Genomic DNA, 16900 nt, shown 5'->3' on the forward strand with positions numbered 1-16900 from the left:
GTTATGCAAATGCAATAAATTACATTTTCCTTATTTATATTCTGAATTCGATATTGATAATCTTTATAAAGGGCTAAAGGTTTTTTTCCCCCTTCTTATTCCAATAATGTCTAAACCATCCATATTGATTAATTATTAATCAATATGTTAATCCATATTGATTAACAAAAGATGTGAAAATTACAGCTAATATTGTAGCAGAATTACAAATGGAATGAAACTAAACATTTCGAGGGAAGCTTAAACTAAGACACGTCTTCAATATAACGAAGACTAACTTATTCACAAAGAAACTACCCAGTTCTTCTTAATGACTCATCGCGATATCTCCTGAGGAGCTGTGGTGGGAGGGGGATTGTACTCTCCAATTTCGCGGGAACAGCAGGAATTTTGAAAAACGCGAAAACAAAACTAATTCATTATTTATAACGAGTGAGCAGAAAAATGAATCCTTAAATTTTCTTAAATTCGGTCTAATTTTACAACATACCGAGACCAGAACACTAACAATTAAAATTACGAAAACTTTTAAATCTTGCGTAAGAATCTAAATTAGTTTCTCTAATTTCCCAGAGGCTACTCTCACTAGATGTTATCATAAGCAGATTTAAGACTTAAGTTTCGAAAAGTCTTAAGCTGTCTTTCTAATTAGCTATGAATTTTTCAGTATGTAATACAGACAGTTGTTTGCAGCACAATTTATTACCATATGCTAAATGGTAAAAATTTAAAAACTTGGGATTTCTTCAAACTTAGTTTTAGATTAGGGTTATTAACACTTAGACGAGAACAGGCAAGAATCATATCATTGTAAGAACTCGTTAACTGCAAGAAATTCGTCATTAAAAGATTTCCTTTCGAAGGTTCAGCATTTCACGAAAGCGCCTTTTTATCTTCAGCAGATATACAGGGTGTTTATAAAGTCCCAGACCCATTTTGATGTTTAATAACTCATAAAATAATAAAGATATAAACAAACTGATGGTATTTATGGATGAAATAACTTATATATTTTCCTTTTCAGGTTTGAATATCTTTACTTTTGGAAATATCGTCTGCGCGTGTGGTTAATTTCAGATAATTTCATTTTCCAGTCTAAATATCTGTACTTATCTAAATATCGTCTGCTTATTAATTGCATTTTTCTCTCTTTTGTTTGCTAAGGATATACTAAGGAAGATGATACTGAATTCCTGAAGCGCATAATGTTCTCTGGCGAAGCATCCTTTCATCTTACTGGCATTGTTAACCGCCATAATGTGCGCATATGGGGATCTGAAAACCCGCATGAGTACCGTTAGGCATAAAAGGGATTCCCCAAAGGTTAATGTGTGGTGTGGACTAATGCACGACCGAGTCATTGTCTTTTTGCAACAAGATGGTGCACCACCTCCCCATTGGAGGTACTATTGTTAGTAGTTCTTTGAATGACCATTTTACAGGAAGATGGATTGGGCGTGGAGTTTCAATTCCTTGGCCACACAGATCACCTGATATAACGCCGCTGGACTTTTTTCCTTTGGGGATTTGTAAAGGACAACGTTTACAAGAGGTGAGGGTCGAACATGGATGACCTAAAAGCCAGAATGACAACCGAAATAGCCTCTGTGGATGCCGACATGCTTGCCGGTACTTGGCGTGAAATTGAATATCGACTTCATATTCTCCACGCGACGAAGCGGGCACACGTGGAAGTTCATTGACAAGGGTTAGGAAACTTTTTAGTCTATCTAACCATTTATGTTATTAATTTTAATCTATCTTTATTATTTTATGAGTTATTAAACATCAAAATGCGTCCGGGACTTTATAAATACCCTGTGTATTTTGCTTATTCATAATAATGGCACTCTATAGCAGTTGAATTTCTTAAAATTTTAGTAAAGTTTATGACATTTATGTCGATAAAGCTAAAATCAAGAAATATTAAACTCGTGTCCATTGTATTTCGTTGTCTTAGTATAATATAAAAAATCTGATGTGCACACCACATGACTTCCTTGTAAGGAATATTAAATTATACGCATTTTTTCTTGCATTTCATTTAAACTTATTGGGTTGAATTAAATCTACTTCGCCGACAGCGCATAAACCACAATAGAATAAATGCATTCTTTAAAATTCACTCTAGTATTTGTTTACCATGGCGACACTCTGGCGATAGATTCACTTAACAGTATTAAAATTACATAACAGTTAACTTATATAATAATTATATAACGGAAACTAAGTTAACTGTTATATAATCCAATAATTATATAACAGTTAACTTATATATTTCGTTCATATTATAACTCAGAATGCACAAAATTTATATCATTTAAAGAATAGAATCATCTAATCGTTGCCACATGTTCTATTCAAATACTATAATAAAGCTAGAAGGATCTATAAAAGAAATTAAGCAAACAAAACAAAAAAAGAAACAGTTTTTCACAGACGATTGAGTATTTCTCATTCAGTTAAATTCAGTTATCACTTCGCGAGAAGGCAAAAATAAATAAAAACTCAAAATATCTATATTAAAAATTACGAGTAAATCTTAAACACTTATTTCTCGAAAAAATTCCAGAAAGAATTAAGCATGATTTAATTGGCAATAATAAATGAAAGCGTTATCTTTGTTGTTGCAAAGTTAAGTTTCTCTAGATTGGCAACAAATCCACTATTCTCCTGTTTCAAATGTAAACATCAATGGCCGCCATAAAAAAAAGGCTGAGCGGCACTTAGACAACTTTAAAATTGTTGATAATTCTAAAAATATTGCATACAGATTTACTAAAGGCATAAAAATCTTAACCGGAAGATTAAAACAACATAATACAATCATTTTTAAAGCAATTTTTAATTTTATCATTTAAAAATGTACATTTACAAACATATAAGAGTAAAGAAACTGAGATCACTGAGCCGGGTAACAGAGTGGATATGTATATAAATATATTTATAGACGTTTGATGCGGCCGATTGCAACCAAAATACGTGGTGCACATCTACATGGTATAGCAGTCCTATATACAAAATTTCAGCGTTCTGAGGCTACTCGCTTTTGAGTTATGCCAGATACGTACGTACGCACGCACGTACGTACATACGTTCGTACAGACGCCACGAAAAATTCTCTTCAGAATTAATTTTAAAGCAGTTATATAATTTTTTTGAAGGAAAAGAGTATTTTATTCTGTCCTTACGTACACGCAAAAACATCGTTAAATTGCATTCGATAGCGGTCAAAATGGATATTTTCGTTGAAATATGCTGCCTGAAACTTTTCACGATTACAATACTTCCCTTTTACTTCGTACAAGGAAGTAATTAGAGCCATTTTAATTATTTATTTTGTTGTTAACTCAGTTTAAGTAATTTTCATAATTCTATATTTAATTCTTCCATATTTATTGCTTTATGAATTTTTTCCTTCATATTCTACGCATTATTTTACATATATAAATGGTTATAAATATGCGGTTATATCCTCATTTAATTTACTTCTTTAATTTCTCAAGCTGCCTTAAGGATTTGATTACTGTCCTCAAATTACCAGTGAATATAATCGAAACTGGAATGGAAGAATTTGATTACGAACAGCAATCGGGAGGAAGGATTTATCTGAAGAAGCATTTGATTTTACTCTTCAAATTGCCTTACGAATATGAGATACCCAAGAATGGTGTATTTCATTCAATTTCTGCCTGAATTGAAAAAAAAGCGTAAAATCTAAAACAAATTTATAATCAAATAACTTAATTACTTACAATTTAGAGCAAGACGTAAAGGAACACGATAAGTAAACCCCATTTTCAAGACTTTACTAAGAATTCAGCGGAGAATAATAAAAATGCTAAGGCAGATTTTGTAAACGATATGTCTTGAAAAGCCTTAATTTAGATGATTAAAATTCCTTCAAAAAAGCACTTCGGAAAACTCTCCGTTCAATGTTTACAGAGTTTTCTGCATGATAAATGGTCCAGAGCTTTATATATTAAGCTTCGTTTCCTGAAGAAAGAAAAATTTTCTTCGACAGGAAAATCAATATTTTTTTCACTTTCAAATCCTTGACGTTTTTTTAACCAATCCCCATAAATATGATACACAGCCATACACAATTTGAGGCATAATAGAATTTTAAATATTGATCGATCCCGCATTATTTTTAACTTTAAGAAATTCTTCCCCTAGAACATTTTGACACATTTTCACTTTGCTAATAAACTAAATCGAACTAGTCTGCTTTTTCGAAATTTTCACGAGGGGATTTTTCTGATATTGTGTTTATTAATTAAGCATGCTTTTGTGTATATCCACAATTGTTTGATTTCAAACCTAAAGTCTTTTAGCTATTTTAGCATTTTAACCCGTTTTTTATATTTGATTTTCAAAGATTAATCTTTTATTGATTTATAACATTATTTGGAACTTCTTAGAATTATTTTTTCAATTATTTCCTTGCCCATAATTTAAGTAAGAATTGTAAAGTGATTTAACCAGTTAACTGTGATTGACGAGTATACTCGTCATGGAGAAGCGGCAAGATTTTGCGTATTGACGAGTATACTCGCGTATAATGAAATGGAAAGATAAGAGGGAGGTTTGTTTAGTAAGTACTGACTACACAATGACAACGTAATAGAAACAGAGAAAAGAAAAATAATAACAAAGAAACCGGAGCTAGTGATTGATTATAATAAAAAAATTAGTAGAGTGGATATGAGCGATGGAATTACCATAGCGACAAAATTATCATACCACAGCAAAAAAACGACTCAAAGAGATATTTTTCCATTTCTTAGACAATATGTGTTTGAATGCTTTCATATTATATAAAAAAAAATAAAGGAACATTATCGCGTATCAACTTTTTGCTCAAATTTATTGAAGACACTTTTGCAACGTATCCAGTTGAAAGAAATAAATCGACACAACTCGGCCATTCAAACCTAATATAAGCCAATTAGGGGGGAATCATGTTCCAGATTATGGAATCGGAACATCGAAAAAAATAGCCCTACGCGAAAGTGTTCGCATTGCTACAAACGTAAGATCAGGAATGTATATTGGTGTATTGATAAAGGATCAAGGAAGTGCAATTTACGGAGTTCATAGGCAATTACGCCTTTACCTACACATCATCACAGGAATTTAGATCATCAGAAGAGGGGATTGTCTAACAGAGTAAAAATTTTGAAAATCCGAATTGAGAATACGGCAAAGCACACTAGGGCTATCTGCCTAAGGGAAGGGATGCCTTCGTGGGGGACTTTCTAAGGGAAACTGGCTCGTATACACGTTACACATGGGGGAAACCACGAAAACGCCCATGCAGCCAGCCCGTTCGCGTGATTCGAACCTCGGACCGAACTACAAGTGTTCAGCGATTTTACCGCTCGGTAGCTGTTGGGCAGATCAGGAAGGAAACGCGTTACTGGTGTTCGATTTGCAAAGTTCTATTGTGTATCGTCCTATTGCAAAGTCCCTGTTTCGCTGAATATCACTCCACAGCAGGAATTTAAATTCTTACTTTTGTATGTATTAATTTAATTTATTGCGTTTCCACTTTAATATGTATGTTATATATGCTTATGTTAACCAACTAAGTAAATATTAGTAATAAAAGTTTCAATTTTATAAAATAAACCCATCTTTTTCATCCAATGTCTTGCCAGCGAAACTTACTCTGTGACTGACGAATATACTCGTCATGGCTCGATTCTGGCGACACAAAACGGTGCGCAGTCTTAAACTAGAGCGCCACAGTTAACTGGTTAAATAGTTGTGTTGTTCTTTAGTTTCCATAGTTTCATTCATACAGATATATAAATGATGCCTTGAATATGACACCACTAGGATATCAGGAGGAAAAAAATTATATATCACGTTATTTCTCATATTCCGTGGTAATAAAACTGCTTCCATAAATTTCGTGGTCGTAAATTCTGAGCGGTAAAAGAACTTAAAAGAATTTCAATTTCTGACGGGCTAATATTTATACAGTTGACTTCCACAAATGATGCCTAATAAAATCTTCATTCGAAACAGAAATGCGGTCAAGATTTTAGGTTTCTCCTTTGACATTAAACGTGAAGATGGGGAGTTCTTGACCTATTTGGCAACGATCCCGAGCTTGTGTCGTCGTTATCCTTTTCGCAAGCGTTTTAACGAAAGACTTTGATTCGTTGACGTCAGTCTGGTAATTTAATCCTTCTACTGAAATCCGTTCTCTGTTTGCCTACTCTGAATTTAATTAATCAGCCCAAAAGAAGTGGGGGCTTTCTTAAAAGTGTTACAAACTTCTTCTCTGTGTTTCGACATGAGATAAAACTGAACGCTATATTTTCTTACTCGGTATATCCCAGTTAACCCTTTGTTGCATACAAATAATTTAAAGAAGTTAAACAAAAATGTTGTATTTTTCTACTTAAAATAACCTTAGTAATAATAAAAATAATGAGTTTTATTCAAATTTCGTTTTAACCTTTAACTGCTGTGAGCGGTCTTTCAGACCGCGCGACATGTTCCATTAAATGCTTCCGCCCCTTTGAATAATGAATGGGTATTGCCATTCCTAGTACCTTCCTAAACCAGTTGTCCAAGGTGACATACCAAGTTGCATTTGGGTAGTTATATTCCTTCTTTTATTTTTTAAAAGTTTTTCTTCCCTCAGCTGTCTGTGGGACCGATCACAGCAGATACGATTCAAATTTCGGCCGATAAAGTTCACTTTTCGTTGTTGTTACATATTTCGCTTTTTTATAAATATTCTTCAAATGCCTTCAAATACGGGCAGAAAACGTTCTATATATCTTACCCAAGACCAAATTGAATAAATAGTTCGAAATTGATCTAATTTAGAATTCTCTGATGAACGTTCCTACGATGAAACTACTGAGAGCGACCACGACACAACTTCAGAAATATCTGCCGATAAAATGAAAATTCATGCTCTCCTTCTACAAGAGATTTTTTTTATTGGAAAAAAATTAATTCAAATTTCTATTCAAGGGCCCAACAAGGGTGTTCGAACTCGTAGTCGCAATATTATTCTTCATTCAATCTATTCAACTGCTCGTGGAACCCGACGTTGGCCTATGCATGGAGGTATTTATTTGCACTTCAATTCTTAACGTCAGTTCTAGTAGAAGTTACAAATCAATTATATTTAATTAAGGATTGGATTGGTTTATTTAATTATGGCAAAGCACACGAGGGCTATCTGCCTAAGGGAAGGGATGCCTTCGTGGGGGACTTTCTAAGGGAAACTGGCTCGTATACACGTTACACATGGGGGAAACCACGAAAACGCCCATGCAGCCAGCCCGTTCGCGTGATTCGAACCTCGGACCGAACTACAAGTGTTCAGCGATTTTACCGCTCGGTAGCTGTTGGGCAGATCAGGAAGGAAACGCGTTACTGGTGTTCGATTTGCAAAGTTCTATTGTGTATCGTCCTATTGCAAAGTCCCTGTTTCGCTGAATATCACTCCACAGCAGGAATTTAAATTCTTACTTTTGTATGTATTAATTTAATTTATTGCGTTTCCACTTTAATATGTATGTTATATATGCTTATGTTAACCAACTAAGTAAATATTAGTAATAAAAGTTTCAATTTTATAAAATAAACCCATCTTTTTCATCCAATGTCTTGCCAGCGAAACTTACTCTGTGACTGACGAATATACTCGTCATGGCTCGATTCTGGCGACACAAAACGGTGCGCAGTCTTAAACTAGAGCGCCACAGTTAACTGGTTAAATAGTTGTGTTGTTCTTTAGTTTCCATAGTTTCATTCATACAGATATATAAATGATGCCTTGAATATGACACCACTAGGATATCAGGAGGAAAAAAATTATATATCACGTTATTTCTCATATTCCGTGGTAATAAAACTGCTTCCATAAATTTCGTGGTCGTAAATTCTGAGCGGTAAAAGAACTTAAAAGAATTTCAATTTCTGACGGGCTACAATTTATACAGTTGACTTCCACAAATGATGCCTAATAAAATCTTCATTCGAAACAGAAATGCGGTCAAGATTTTAGGTTTCTCCTTTGACATTAAACGTGAAGATGGGGGAGTTCTTGACCTATTTGGCAACGATCCCGAGCTTGTGTCGTCGTTATCCTTTTCGCAAGCGTTTTAACGAAAGACTTTGATTCGTTGACGTCAGTCTGGTAATTTAATCCTTCTACTGAAATCCGTTCTCTGTTTGCCTACTCTGAATTTAATTAATCAGCCCAAAAGAAGTGGGGGCTTTCTTAAAAGTGTTACAAACTTCTTCTCTGTGTTTCGACATGAGATAAAACTGAACGCTATATTTTCTTACTCGGTATATCCCAGTTAACCCTTTGTTGCATACAAATAATTTAAAGAAGTTAAACAAAAATGTTGTATTTTTCTACTTAAAATAACCTTAGTAATAATAAAAATAATGAGTTTTATTCAAATTTCGTTTTAACCTTTAACTGCTGTGAGCGGTCTTTCAGACCGCGCGACATGTTCCATTAAATGCTTCCGCCCCTTTGAATAATGAATGGGTATTGCCATTCCTAGTACCTTCCTAAACCAGTTGTCCAAGGTGACATACCAAGTTGCATTTGGGTAGTTATATTCCTTCTTTTATTTTTTAAAAGTTTTTCTTCCCTCAGCGGTCTGTGGGACCGATCACAGCAGATACGATTCAAATTTCGGCCGATAAAGTTCACTTTTCGTTGTTGTTACATATTTCGCTTTTTTATAAATATTCTTCAAATGCCTTCAAATACGGGCAGAAAACGTTCTATATATCTTACCCAAGACCAAATTGAATAAATAGTTCGAAATTGATCTAATTTAGAATTCTCTGATGAAAGTTCCTATGATGAAACTACTGAGAGCGACCACGACACAACTTCAGAAATATCTGCCGATAAAATGAAAATTCATGCTCTCCTTCTACAAGAGATTTTTTTTATTGGAAAAAAATTAATTCAAATTTCTATTCAAGGGCCCAACAAGGGTGTTCGAACTCGTAGTCGCAATATTATTCTTCATTCAATCTATTCAACTGCTCGTGGAACCCGACGTTGGCCTATGCATGGAGGTATTTATTTGCACTTCAATTCTTAACGTCAGTTCTAGTAGAAGTTACAAATCAATTATATTTAATTAAGGATTGGATTGGATTATTTAATTATGGCAAAGCACACGAGGGCTATCTGCCTAAGGGAAGGGATGCCTTCGTGGGGGACTTTCTAAGGGAAACTGGCTCGTATACACGTTACACATGGGGGAAACCACGAAAACGCCCATGCAGCCAGCCCGTTCGCGTGATTCGAACCTCGGACCGAACTACAAGTGTTCAGCGATTTTACCGCTCGGTAGCTGTTGGGCAGATCAGGAAGGAAACGCGTTACTGGTGTTCGATTTGCAAAGTTCTATTGTGCAAAGTTCTATTCTACCTCCATTGGCCTCTGGCAATATTCTTCAGAAACTTGGACATCTGTGCAATAAATGCATTCGTATTATTTCAATCTTATCCCATTGGCTCCGAAAATGAAACGAAAAGATTTCATTAGCAATTCAGTTGGTGCAGTCTCATGTAAAACGGAGGATAACTTCATCATTTTTACCTAAAGAACTCAAACTTACAATAAGAAGAGTTTTCGGAATAAATGATGATGAAGGAAACATTGCGATCGAAAATGATAAAATTAGATAAAAGAAGAATATTTGCCCACCGAGCAAAAAAAGAAAAACAGCTTACAAATGTATAGCATGCAAAGAACCAGTATGTCTACAATGCAGTAGAAAAGTATGTATAAAATGCAGCTCGAATTATAATTTTAAAAATAAAAATTAATTTTCTATATTCTTATTAAAGCACTCTTATCACAAATTTTAATGTAAAATAAAAACGCTGAATTTTAAAATTTACTTCTCCCATCCAGATACGTAAGCGAAGGAATTATTATCATACTATATAATTTATTTTAATGAACTGATTTAAGTATAAAAACTGCTTTATATCTTCATAAAAAAAGTTAAATATATGAAATTAAATAAAATTTTTTCAAATAAGAAAAAGAAACAATATCTTATTTTGTTTTTAGCAGAAGCGGTCTGAGAGACCGTTCACAGTAGTTATGCGACAATTTAAGTCACAGCAATTAAAGGATAAATAATTGCTACAGTTTGTTCACTACAGTGGACAGCATGCATATACGTACATGCATACAAATCCCTTCCCAACAATTTACGGTGATTGCATTTGAAATCATTTCCTGCCTTGTTTTCAGTGATCATCACCGTCTTCTAAATGGTAAATCTACGACTGACATGTACATACAGATCCCTCAAAATACCTTCATTTCGTCGATGGTGATTAAATTCATTTTGCTACGATTTTGTAACCTGTACCTATTGGATTCAAATGTCAAATGTTCTAGAAATTCCTTGCCAAACAAACATTTCCAGTGGTGTTTTGGCTTGATAAGCAGTCCATTTTTTTTAATTGAAAATTTTAAATCCTTGTGCATCACATAGTATTACACAAGGCTTACAGAGCTAAGTAAAAAAAAAATACAACAACACAAAATAAAATAAACTTACAAATTCACAGATGATACGTAAGAGATAAATTTACAGAAAAAAGAGAAAGCCATTTTATGTTGGACAAAAACATGAAGAGGGGGAAGAAATGTAATATTCACAGAGTTTAACTTAGAAATGAGTTCCTTTCGTCCTTCCTTGAGCTTTGAACAATAGAACAACAAATGTTCGACATTTTGCACTCCCTCGAAACTGCATGAACATAAGTCTGTACTAGATAATCTAAATCTCTTCAGATATGAATTGAATTTACCATGTCCAGTTAGATATTGAGTAACTTCAAAATTGCAGAAAAAGTGTTTATTATTCAGTCTGTGAGGAATGGAAGGAAAATATAGTTTAGTCAAAGAGGCAGTAGTAGAATTCCTGTATAGTTCATTCCACTCGAGTATTGTATCATCCCTACTTTTGTTCTTGTAAAATGACTTAAGAAGTATCATTGGAGTAATTACTTGAAGATGTGTAGCTTGTTTTGCCAACCAATCTGCCCGTTCATTTCCTATATTGCCAGTGTGGCCACGTACATGAGAAAAGATAACATCAACACCTTTATTATTAAGGTCTTTAAGAAGAGCATGGGAAGTCACAATTAATTTATTATATGAGAAGATATTCCTAAGAGAAAATAAGGATGAAAGAGAATCAGTGCGAATAAGAAATTTAGCACTTAGCGAAAAGTTGTTAGATATCCACTTAATTGACTCACTAATGCACAGTAATTCGGCTTGGAAAACACTGCATTCATTGGGAATTCTAAAGAGTTTGTATTCCAAGTTCAGAACCATTACGGAAAACGCCATAAGCTAATCCAAGTCGATTATTAATTTTACTGCCATCTGTATAACACACAACAGGGAAATTATCATCAACAGAATTGTCATAAATGATAGTTTGAATTGGCAAACGATTGGCAGGATGAGGAAGATCTTCAAACAACACCTTGGCATCGAACATAAGTTTGCTGATGGTATCTTTAAACTTTTTGTCATTCAAAACATGAAGGTCAATCGGAGAAAATCCTGAAATTGCGAAACAGGCTTCATAACTAATTGTTCTGTAGCCACGCACAACTCTTAGTAAAATTCTTCTTTGAATTCTGCGAAGTATACGGGAATTAATCTTCTTTTCTAAAGCTGTTCCCCACACTCTAGAAGCATAGCAAATAAAGGGGACAATACCCTGTCCATTTGGGTTTCAATTCACTCTTTTCGGTAGATCTTTAGCTACCCACTCCACAATTTTCTCAAACTCACATTTAAAATAAAATGTCTAAAATGACTAATTATGAATAAAAAATGGCTGTATAAGAAAATGTAAGCAATATTATATAATGTTTACTATGAGAAATTGTACTAATTTGGAAACAGAAGTAGCAGCCATTTTCCAAATAGCAATGCTTTACTTAGTGATGCTATACAGCCATCTACGAACAGTTGAAAGTTCTATTAATATAGAATGAATAAACACAGGAATGGAATCTTTTAAGGCATTTACAGAAGAATAAACAAATTTAAACCTTTGTCCACTAGAGTGGACATGATGCAACAAAGGGTTAAAATAAGAGCATAGAATTTTTTTATTTGATTAATAAAGAATTTCGCAGGTAGGGAAGTATTCGATTTTGAGAAAAAAAGTATACCTTAGGAAATGTGCACTGAGGGTGAGAATTACATATTTTAAGAAATGTATCTTCCTATCTTCTTTGTTAAGTTTACTTAAGCTACCCCGTATTATTACTTAGTAAAATGACAAAATTGCACAAGCAGGCAATCCATTCGGCTAAAAATAGCGATATGCGGTTTCATCTAATCTAATGGGCAAGATTCTCATGGACTGCACCATTTATGGTTGAATCTTGATTGGCAATAACAAGTTAATTTTAAAAAATCTCCAGGAACATAAAGATGCAAGAATATTTCAAAGACAGAAATTTTACATGATGGATTTTGAACATCTGAAGTAATTATAACATTTTGTCGTTATCTGTTCATTGTTTGAAAGTGCTCCAACCTTTACCTGTTCAATATTTAAGGGGTGTTGGAACCCCAAAATCTTCAAAAAAATTGTGATTTCGGATTTTTGCATTTTCAAATTCTCTACACTTTTATCTTTCTAAAAATACCATTCTTTAATCTCTATGAAAATTAGAACTGTAAAAAAATCTAGTTTTAATTTGTCATCTGCTGCTTTGATCAATGAGGATTTTTACATAAAAACGCGTTTTTCTCCAAACGCGATTTTTTTATACTCGATGTACCTTTTCTCAAGAACTACTGCTCACAGGTATGTAAACTTTTTATGGCTTATTTATTAGGTTCCCTAATATTTACTGAAATGAGCTTTTTGTAATAAACTTAGAAAAAAAAATTTTTTTATTTTTTTGTGTGAGAAAAGTGCTAAATTTTACTATGCCTAACAAAATATTCGTAATTTACTCTAAAATTCAAAACGTTTCAAAACTCATTTCAGTATAATCAGATAGGTATACGTTAATTACAGAAAACATTTCAAGCTTGTATCTACAATAGATTTTGAGAAAAGGTACATCGGCCAATATAAAATTGTCGGTATAGGGGTTTCTGATACCCCTTAAAAGTAGGAAAACTTGTACTGAAAACAGTAATAAGTAATGAAATTTATATTGGTTATTTTCCAGTTAATTGGTTATTTTCCAGTTTCATTGGATATAATGCATAAATTGCTTCTCCCTATAACTTCGAATCACATACCAATTTGCGATATGTTTATTTTTCTCATATTTGATACTATAAGATTAAAAATAGTTAAATGATACTAAAATGTTATCTAGTGTTTACAAATTCATATTTAAAGCTAATTTACTTTTTCTCATGACCATGTATTAAAGGTAAGTTTGATGTTTGGTGTATTTAATTATGGCAAAGCACACGAGGGCTATCTGCCTAAGGGGAGAGGTGCCTTCGTAGAGGACTTTCTAAGGGAAACTGGCTCGTATACACGTTACACATGGGGAAAACCACGAAAACGCCCGTGCACCCAGCCCGTTCGCGGGGGATTCGAACCTCCGACCGAACTACCAGTGTTCAGCGACTTTACCGCTTGGCCGCTGGTGGGCTAAAGGTAAGCTTGAAGGAAAACTTTAAATTCGGTTTTCACAAAACAAATTTTTTTCAGTTCCTATATCTTGAAAATGCTCCATGCGTTTCATTTTTAGTTCAAAATGAATGATTTTTGGAAAAACTATCTTGTTATATGCTACAGTAAAACTGCTTATGCATTTTTGGATAGGAGGTTATTAAGAAGTTTAAACTTGTGATAATGTTTAACAAAAGGTGACATTTTTACGATAACTGGGTTTAAGTTCACAAAATTCCTTTTTAAAAATTTTTGATTCATCATATTCAATAATCGATATATAAAATCTTTTGTTAAAATATAACTAACTTGAAGGAAAATTTAGGAAAAATTATTGAAAATTAGAGCGCAAGGAGCATTTTTAATCTTCAATTAAAATAATTAATTATTTATTTTAAATTTTTTAATTTAAAATAAATCGAAATTTTGAACATATATTTTATAAACTGATGTTATAATATTTATATGTGTAAAGTTTCTTGTTGGAAACACAAAAACTTAAAAAACTAATTTTTAAGGTCCACCGTCCCCTTAAAGATGGGCTGAACAGAAAACGATAATCATGATCATAATTGGAAGCATCATCCAGCATTTGAACACCAGTTATATTTTCGAGAAGAAATTAAGCATAAACTTGCTTGCTTTTAATTTCGTATATCTTCGCCCATGTAAAGATGATTTCAAGTGGAATAAAATGCTTCAATCCAAGTCGTTCGACACATTACTATTCAGTACTTTAGTTCGGCGTCAGATGTGCAATAGATAGAAAAATAGGTAGAGATTCCTTTCGAAAACTGACCGTGCTTTTGTTGGCATCTTCCTCGGGATTTCACAGGATCAATTTGCTCTTTACTGTCTAAGCTAATTTGCTCATTACTGCTCATTACTAATATGTCTTTAATTTCTTTCAAAATTATGCTTTTATGACATCGATTTGTTTCTGTTAAATATAAATTACCATTGCATTTCGCTGTACAGTGGTGGCCAAAATTGTGGACACTTTTGGAAATTTTTATGTTTTTGAACTTTGTATGCATACTTGCCAACCTATGACACTCAAAAATCAGGAGATTTTTTTAAGAAATCGGAAGATTTTTCACAATGTTAAAAAGACTTTGTAAATGATGAAAATATAGTTTTTAATAATGAATTAACTTTAAATAGTAACTAATTCTCAAATCCAAGCAACACAAAAATACCTTACACATAAAAAACATTTTTATTACTTGCATCGTTTAAGAAAACGAAAAAAAAAACTTTAATCAGTTTTCGTACAAATGTTATAAATAGTGGCAGATTTTGCTTTCTTTAAGAAAGAAACTTCATAAGTTTGTTCATAGCAATTGCCACGTAGGCCTGCTTTCGCTAGTAAATGTTTTCCTAATGTGTCATCACTAATTTTAGATCTAAATTTAGTCCTCGTTTTCGCAACAACACTGAAAATCCTCTCACACTCCTCATTAATATGGGGAACTGTCAAGATGGCCAACATAATTCTAGACAATTCACTACATTTTAAAATTCCATCAGCATCTTTCAGTTTTCCAAGTAGAAGGGAGAAATCCCGTGGGGCAGTAAGCAAAGAAGCGTCTTCCTCGCCTGCCCTGGGTAATTCAGTTTAAGTTAGCAGACATCTTTGCATAAATCAATTTAATTACAATTTACAATATCTAGAAGAGAGGTCATTTCGTATGACGGCCGGGCTTTCTAGTTTAAATATAAGACGGGGTAGTCTACGGTCATCAAACGAATGTGTGATGCTAGCATGGGTAGACTGGCTGTTGGGAGTATACACGAAAATATGTTTAACGCACGGCAATTCTACCAGTCTTTACATCGAGGAGGGAGGTGCATAATCAGAAAAAAAACCGAAAAAATAATATATAGTCATAAAAAGTATTAGTTTATCACAGCAAAGTTTGAAGCATTTCTCAAAGTTGCTGTAATGAGTGACAAAAATCTGCGATATCAGAAAGCAAATTATTTATAAGAACAGAAAAACATTCACAGAATTCGAACTGTCTCTGCATTCACTACAAGCTTACCAAAATCAGTAATGCAGCGAGTAAAAAAAATATATTTGTCTCGCTATCTTACTGTCGATCTATAGATTTATCTGTCTGTATCTGCAAAGAAAAACAAAGTAATATGCCAAAAAAAGATTTTTAATCTATCCTCTAGGATTGAAGCAAATTTTAATTAATTTTGATTATGTTTAGTTACAATGTTTGACCTTTTATCCACGGTTTCAATTATTAATAAGGAATTGCCATGTTTTGATTCCATTTAATTTTATTTTTAACTAGCAGCTACGTGGCCAGCCTTCGTCTGGCTTTTTAAATGTACCAGAAAAATGCCTTTTCCAAGTGGCAACAGTGCTGATTTTCAACAGTCAGTAGTCGAGTATAAAATTGAATGAAATATTGTTGCCAAAACCACATTTCTAAAAGAAGGAAACTATTTAAAATGATGCGATTAAATCGAAAAGCTAAAATAAATATATATATATATGATTCGAATTTTGAAACAATCGCTTCGAGGTACACTGGCTCTTGTCTACAGGCACCTATATATCAAATTTTGTATCCCTGGGTCTATTAGCTTACGAGCAGCACGAACAAAAGACACATAGACTCTTTCTTTTTATTATATGTAGAGATTATAAATGCTTCATGTTTATCTGCCTGAATCTCTCTGTCTGTCTCTCTCTCTCTCTCTGTCTGCCTGGCTGTCTCTCTCTCTCTGTCTCTGTCTGTGTATCTCTCTCTGTCTCTGTCTGTCTGTCTGTCTCTCTCTCTCTGCCTGTCTTTCTCTCTCTCTCTGTCTGTCTGTCTTTCTCTGTCTGTCTCTCTCTCTCTCTCTCTCTGTGTGTCTGGCTGTCTCTCTCTCTCTCTGTGTGTCTGTCTGTCTCTCTCTCTCTCTGTGTGTCTGTCTGTCTCTCTCTCTGTCTGTCTGTCTCTCTCTCTGTCTGTCTGTCTTTCTCTCTCTGTCTGTCTGTCTGTCTCTCTCTCTGTCTGTCTGTCTCTCTCTCTGTCTGTCTTTCTCTCTCTGTCTGTCTGTCTGTCTCTCTCTCTATTTCTATCTATTCATCCACCTATCTATCCGTCTATATACTATTCATTTATCTAACTGTTCTAAAAATAATAGTATGCGTATAATAAATCTTTCTGAAGTGTTTCATTTCAACGTTAATGTCT

At 33.7% G+C, this 16900-nt stretch overlaps 1 protein-coding gene across 2 annotated transcripts in view; it reads right to left on the bottom strand.

The window, feature by feature from the left end:
- Positions 1-16900, bottom strand: part of LOC146995570 (uncharacterized) — a 790646-nt gene that overhangs the window by 522751 nt on the left and 250995 nt on the right. The gene's annotated exons all lie outside the window — the stretch shown is intronic.

The sequence above is a fragment of the Stegodyphus dumicola genome, chromosome 9 (genome assembly GCF_044657685.1).
Source record: "Stegodyphus dumicola isolate Sdum_Otavi_A_Nest chromosome 9, ASM4465768v1".
Taxonomy (NCBI): Eukaryota; Metazoa; Arthropoda; class Arachnida; order Araneae; family Eresidae; genus Stegodyphus; species Stegodyphus dumicola.